This window comes from Bidens hawaiensis, unplaced genomic scaffold, assembly GCF_021521415.1.
Source record: "Bidens hawaiensis isolate Kalapana, Puna unplaced genomic scaffold, B.hawaiensis_p1.1 tig00026196_1, whole genome shotgun sequence".
NCBI lineage: Eukaryota > Viridiplantae > Streptophyta > Magnoliopsida > Asterales > Asteraceae > Bidens > Bidens hawaiensis.
In genome coordinates this window covers 199,795-207,816 of record NW_027494215.1, presented here as the reverse complement: position 1 = coordinate 207,816, position 8,022 = coordinate 199,795, and positions in this window count along the sequence as shown.

Below are 8,022 nucleotides of genomic sequence, written 5' to 3'. Positions count from 1 at the left end.
TGGCATCACCTAGTGCTTCCGGGGGTAATTTGGGAATTCTTTATTCCCGGGAGTGTCTAAGGGTCGTTTTGGTGAATGTGAGGCCTCGGGGGCTGTTGTGATTTAGTTTGATGAGGTCGAGGCTTTAGGTGACCTGAACCCCGTTAGAACGTCTCGTAGGATAAGCGAGTCATCTTGATGTCATTAGTATTGATTGAATGTAAACCGGCAGGTGTTTGAGTCTTGGGATTACTTAGGGATTCTCTAGCTCGTGGTGAATTCGTGTTTCGTGTCAGGTGAGTTCCTGACGCCCCTTTTAACTCTTTTAAGTTTTGGGCTAGCATGCACACCTAAATGATTTTTCTTGATGAAACGTTTAAACAATTTTATATAGGCTTGCTAGTATATAGTTGGCCTTGGGATGATTTAGTATGTATATACATATATATATATATATATATATATATATATATATATATATATTATTGTATGGCCTATATTTAGCGATGTTGTAGTCGTATCGACTACTGATGTTACGTATGCCTTTGTGTTTGCATGCGTTGATGAGATGTTACGTGTTTGGGATGTACGTTTGCTCGACCCTGATGTTATTACTTGGATGTTATATATATATATTTATATATATATATAGGGATGTACTTATAAGGATGTTTATATATATATATGTGTGTGTGTGTGTGTGTATATGTATGAGAATGATTATTTATCAATGATGATGGCTTAACTGATGTATTCTTTTTACTTTAAAACTTTTGGAATGACTATCATGATTATTATTTACTGATGTTATTTATTTAAAACTTGAACTCACTCAGCTCAAGCTGACTTTGTGTGCATGTTAGTGTGAGTTTTAGGTTAGGAAGAGGATGCTTTATCGCTTGGACGTCCACGAATCTACTTGGACGGTGAAAGGCATACGTGGATGAAATATTTTATTTTTGAACATTTTATTTTAAAAAGTTTTATAAATATAATTGAATTGGTTTTGGGCAATATTCCCGGGATTTTGGGAACTTATTTTATTATTTATGTTTTCCGCTGAATTATACTCTGAGTTGTTTATTTTAATGGAATGAACCGTTTTCAAGTTTAAGTATTTTATTAAGTATTTTGTATGAATACCAACTGTATGGTTCCTGGAGTTCGGGGCCTTACACCCAACACACCACATTAGGGCGTGATCTGTAAACATAGAGGCAACATACTTGACAATGCTCTCGGGTGGACAATTGCTAATATTATTGTAACGCCCGTTAATTTTCGGTTCAAAGATTTAAAGCTTGTAAAGTATGTATATTTCTCGGGATTGAACCGACACTCCTCGGAAACCTTCTCATCAACCCGGTACGTTAATTTATTTAACTTTTCAACCAAGATGTCAATCCTTTATAATTGGAGGGGCTTGAGGGTAAGATTTTTATAACAAAATAAACAAACCCTAACCCCCCATTCCCTTGTCCGATCGGCAGCCTCCTCCAGCCTCCCCACCCTCGTTTGTCTTTTGTGCAGACATGATTAAGTTCTAAAACTTCAATTGAAGGTTAGTTCTATGTTTCCCCAAGTCTCTTACACCTTAATTCATCATATTAACGCGCTTATTGGTCGTTAGGTTTGAGTTTTGGTTATAACGATTTCTGACATATTCGTACTCGTTTATTGTTCGGTCTGTAACTCTATGAAAATATATTTTTTTTATTGATTATTGTTTCTATGATGTTCTATTTTGAGTCTAGTTTCCAGAAAGATATAATATGTAATTTTTGGACGAGATTTGAATGGTTTTTATGATTTAATATGATCGAGTGTCAAAGCTGATTAGTGATGACGGATTCTGGTCTGTCTTCCCGATATCATAACTCTTTTTTGACAAGTCCAAATTGGTTGGTTCCACCACTGGAAGTTAGTATTTTGAGTTAGGAACCAAACCCAATTGGAATCTTTTAATTTGGCTGGGTAATGATTTTTATAAAAATAAAACCATTTTGTTGCGCACTGAAATAGCTGTACATACCCTTCTGTGTTCGAGGAAATTTTATGATTTTTGTGTCCACTAGAAAAATATAATAAAAATATTTTTATAAACCTAACACACTTATTAAAGTCTGGTAAAAATTTAATAATTTATTTCAAATGTTATACTTTGTAATTAAATGCATCTTCGCATGCTAAAATCTGCACGTTATATTTGTTTTTGATCGATAGGTTCGTTTTAGGCTTAACCGGTGGATATTCAATTGTGTTCTTGTCGGGGCTGTTTAAAGTGAGTTTTTGCATCAACATCTTCCTAGGTATGTCTAGTATTACATACTTTAAAATCATGTCTTTTGGTGTTCGTTTGTTTGGTCAACTAGTTGTTGTTTGAAAGATAGTTTTCGGTTGACTAGAAAATGGTAGATTGTCGCGTTTAACGCGAGGGATGAAGTAAGTGATGACCAATTCAGTTCGGATAGCTTTGGTTTAATATATGGGCTGTTGGAAAATGATTTTTATAACTATCGGGGCTGAATTGGTTGCCGGTTACTCAAACGGGTCGGTACAACGCGCATTTGTGTTTATTGAATAGTCAGTGTGTTGTACTTGCGAGTTACCGACCTATTTGACTCGTGTAGCGTCGTGTGGACTCATGGGATGTGAATTTATCAAATTGGGTCTGCACGGGGCTAAGTAGGATGTTAAGTGCCTAAACAACTCTTAAACACGCATATTCGTCTTCCCTAGCATTTCCGGGGGTAATTTGGGAATTCTTTATTCCCGGGAGTACCTAAGGGTCGTGTTGGTAAATATAAGGCCCCGGGGGGCTGTTATAATTGAAAGTGGTAAGGAAGAGGCTTAGGTAACTCAAACCATGTTAGAACACCTCGTAGGATAAACGAGTCGGTACGATTTAGTTAGTAATCTTTGTGTGCAATCCGACAGGTTGTGAATTGCGGATTTGATTAGAGGTTCTCTAGCTCATTGTTGATTGCGTGCCTCGTGTCAAGTGAGTTCATGATGCCCCTTTTACTCTTTTTTACGTTTTAGGCTAGCATGCACACCATATTACAATTTTATCCAACTATACTTGTTTAAACTATTTGGATGGTATTACATAGCCTTATTCGTACTTGTGGATTTATGAAAATATGTGTGAATTATACTCTATGCCCTGGAATATTAGAGGCTCACTATGGTTATATACTTTATAAGGTTATAGACATTACTTATGGTCTAGACTCAAGGATGTAGGCTTACTCGTATTGTAGTATGTCATGAGATGATATTTATGAATGGGTATGCCGGTGTTACTTTATGACCCTAGGCTTACTTTCTTGATGGTATGTTTGGGATGATATATATATATATAAAATATATATATAATATATATATATACACACATATAGATGTACGCGTTTTTATGCATGCGTTATTTTGTGGCCAATAATTGGCGATGTTAATTAGTCGTTATCGACTAAGGATGTTGCGTATGCCTACTTTTTGTTTGCATATGGATGGATGGTGATCTTGGCCGGGCCAAACTATACTACTTAGATTCTTTAATCCTGTGCCGGGCCCTGAAAAGCCCGTGAGGGGGGAGGCTCGTGTGGCATGATCATCATCGGATGTTACGTGTTTGGGTTATACGTGTGCTCGACCCTGATGTTATTACTTGGATGAGATGTTACGTGTTTGGGTTGTACGTGTGCTCGACCCTGATGTTATTATTTGGATGATATTTATATGGATACAAATATATGAATGTATATAGATGTGTAAGTACGAATACTTAGTGTTGATGATGGCCTAACTGTTCGTATCCCGTATTATGTTTTAGACTCTTGGAATGTTTTATAATCCCGTTTTTATATTTAAATCCTTGGAATGATTTATTTAAATGTAAATTATTAAAACTTGAACTCACTCAGCTCAAGCTGACTTTGTGTGTATGTTAGTGTGAGTTTCAGGTTTAGAGGAGGATGCTTACCACTTGGACGTGCTCGAGACTACTTGGACGGTTGAAGGCATATCTAGTCAGAGATTAATTACGCAAACTGTTTTCTTTTCATTTATTACTTTAAACATTTAAATTATGGTTTTGGGCACTCTTCCCAGTTTTTGGGGATTTGGATTTTTGTTATTCCGCTGTTTAATTACTCTAAACTGATTTTAATAAGATGAACTTGTTTGGATAAAACGAAATGGTTTGGTTTTAACTTTTTGAGAATTTTTGGATATGATGACCAACTGTAGGATTCCCGGGTTTCGGGGTCTTACAATTAAGGACAGATTCAGTCTTCTCGATCCATTTAATCAACCCGTTTGGCCCTTCGGTGCCCTTGAAATCAATCGGTTTACAGGCCATAAAGTTTTTAATTGAGTATTCTCTACCTGGGGGATTAGGGTTGTTATTGTTTGGGTTTGGTGGAGGATTATTGTTTCCCACAGTGTTCATCTTTACAGGGGGGGATCATTATTATTGATAGTGTTTGTTTCTGGTGGGGGATTGTTTGCATTGGGAGTAGTATTTGTATTAGGTGGGGGAATATTATTCATGACATTTTCTGTGTTGGTTGGGGGAGCATTATTGATTGGTTGTTGGTTTGTTTGAATATTGGCATTTACACTGGCAATTACTTGTGTTACAATAAGTGGGATCACTGCCTGCATTTGCCGAGCAATCATCTCGGCTATTTCGGCCTCAGTCATAGGTTTTGTTTTCTTTGGGGCCATTCTATAATAATAATAATCAAATATAAGCCAATTAATACTAATCCCAGTATATACCACACTGTAACAAAAATCACAATAAAGGTTGCATAGTAAATCAAATAACACACTGGTATTTCACAAACTGTTCTGTATATTGATACAAAAGGTACATAGACTTAGCCTGATAAAGGCCAGTGTTTGCACGTATATATCAAAATCTGTCACTAAGTGACTGCTAGACTTAACCCTGTGAGGGTCAGTGCTTGTAATAAGATACAAAATGATGTTCCATGTCAACATAACATATTACTATATACATACATGGAGTGTTAAAAGACCATGTACATAGATTCGTAACATCCTACATCTATCCATAAAACGATGAACTAACCACAAACATAAAAATAACAACACCGTAATCACCCAGTAACAGCTCCACAGTCGGACTGTAACCCTATCCAAGCACCAACGGTGGTAAGCATCTGAATGCTACAAGTTCAGTACTATCTGTTGTAAGGTTAATAAGCACTGGGTCACGTCTCTCATCCCATGGATAATGTTAGCTATGGCTATCGAGTGGTCTATCACACGGTCGGTTAAGACAGCTATCCAAGAGTTGTTTTCTACATTTGGGAGGTCGGAGTTAGAGGTAGGTATACTCAATGAATGGGAGAGTGGAGTACCTGTATTAGGACGTGAAGGCTCTCCCCGATAATTGGTAGATCTAAATGGGGATAAGTTAGGGTCAATCGGGGTTACCCTAATACGAGCAGTCTGTCGTACTCGTTCAGTGGCTGAAGTAGTTGGAGATAGGTGATTGGTGGAGTAGGCGATCTAGCTACCCTAGTGGGTGAATGTTACTGATTGGTAACTTCGTTCTCACCTCTGTGTTGTGACCTGGGTGGGTAACTATCGCATCTATAACCAGACAGGTCAAGCTCGTTGCTGGGTAGCTCTCTACAAATTACTTCCTCCTCAACCTCTTCCTCATCCTCCTCCAGATCTTCCTCGAGATCCTCTTATGGGTCCTCCTCCTCAATAGATATCACTGGTTCTTCTTCTAGTAAATAAGCATTGCTCCTTGCCATATCGTGTACAATGGTTAGTTTTAATAGTCATGTTTATTACTAGTGTTAACTAGTGCAGGGGAGGTTAACTAATTAGACCAAACTTTAATATTAATTATAATAAAACATAATATTAGTTTTATTAAAATTTTAATTTTAATTATAATAAGAATTCAATATCGATTGATTATAATCGAATATAACATTCATTATAGCAAAATTTACCGTTATCGATAGTATAGTACGTACACGTATTCGTACACCTTGTCCTAGATAAGCACGTATGTGTGTTACATATATATACATAACATTACCTTTTATACACATATGTTGCCGTTTTTACCTACCCGTACGTTCCGCAACTTCTCCCCGAATTCTCTCGTACAAGCAAGTCTGTTATTATGTTCCAGACCATAATAACTCACTTGCTCTACAAGTTCATCCTGGCATCCATCAGTATATAATATTAAATTGTTATTTAATCATTTTCCTAGAGTTAATTGAGCATACTGTTATATTTTAGATACCCTAAGGGATAACCTAATCCTTTATAACCAATGGCTCTGATACCAACTTCTGTCACACCCCGACTAGCAAAATGCGGAAGCGTAAAACGGGAATGTAACAGACACCTCTTATATCAAAAACATTGTTTATAAAGAAACATTATAAACTAATTTACATTATATTACATCCTTCTATCTTTGTCTATAGTCTAGGTGATACAAACAAAATTATATATTAACTGTCCCGCTCCTTACTAATAACTTGCATCTATTTACTTAGCATCGAGCACGTTCCACGATAGGTAGCACGTCATCATATTAATCCAACTTTGGTACCATACCTGAAAAGCACGTTTAAAATGGGTCAACTACTAGAGTTGGTGAGTTTCACGAGTTTTAAGAAAACAGTTGTGAGTAATCATAAGTAACACTTGTACTTATGATATAAGTATGTATGCATGTATGTAAATGAGGTAATTATGTTTAGCTATAGTGAAGCGTGAACTGTTTGTGCTGCGTGCATCCATTTCCCACGCCCAATCAACCACTGTGGATCCCCTTCCGTCCACAACATGCCTCGGTAGCTATGTCTAACACTACACAGCCTGTTTGTATAAGTATGGTCATGTGCAAACGGCGCTATATGACACGGCAACCAGGCCGATTCCGTTTGGGTTTGTCAAACCAATAGTACTATTCACAAGCCACCAGCTGGAAGTTAATCACTGTGTTAGTGGAGACTTTCTTGTGTTAGCACCTAGCTAATTCACATCATTACACTTTTCAGATATGTATACGAAATCAAGCATGCTTTTCAACCCAAAAGTTCGTAAAACTGTTTTAAAAAAGGGGTCACGAAACTAACGGTTTAATCAGTATTCAGTAGCACAATAGTTCAAGGTTGGTTTGACTTGTAATCAATGGTCCCGGTAATCAATATTATAATAATATTAATATTTTAATATTATTATAATCTCAATACTAAACTGGGTTGTATATCTAATCTGGGTATAGCTATTACACCCAGAAAGTGTCAATAGGCTTAGATTGTGATGTTGTTCAATGTCTAATACTTAAGACCGAACTTGGCTTAGTTTCCTCGTTTTCCCAGCTGGGCCAAGTTGTTCGTTTATGCGTTCAGAAAATAGTTATGGGGATGTAAGCTTGGGTAAATGTGTTGGTCGATAAAATGATTAAGTTATAAAGAAAGATCACACATTGGGGGTCTGGATTCACTACGAGGCTCGTTTCCGTTTAATCAAATTGATTTGAGAAAAACGCGCACAATATATACAAATTGTCCGGTTTTCTCATAAAAAGTTTGTTTTTACTTAATTAATCCAAAAATATGATTTTTGATCACTCTTGGTGTTCTGATATTCCAACAGGTTCGTTAATCACGAACTCGTCGGTTTATACCAGAATTGAATTTGTTTAATCTTTAAATTAGCACAATTAATTACCCGTTAATCCTTAAATTATGAAAATTTAGCCACTTATCAATTAAAATATTTATTTTATTATAAAAGTATTTCTGGATTTATTTACTGCTTTATTAATTTATAAAAAATCATTTTGTCTGCTATATTTAGCCCGAAAAACATCCGTTTATACCAAACGATCTCCAAAAATTCCACAAAAATTTCTGAGTGATCAGAATCTGTCCAAAAACAACCTGGAAAAATCCCCAACTCTAACAATCTTTTCAAATATCATTTTCGAGCCAAAAACGACAAGGAAAATTCAAATAAATGTGAATGCAC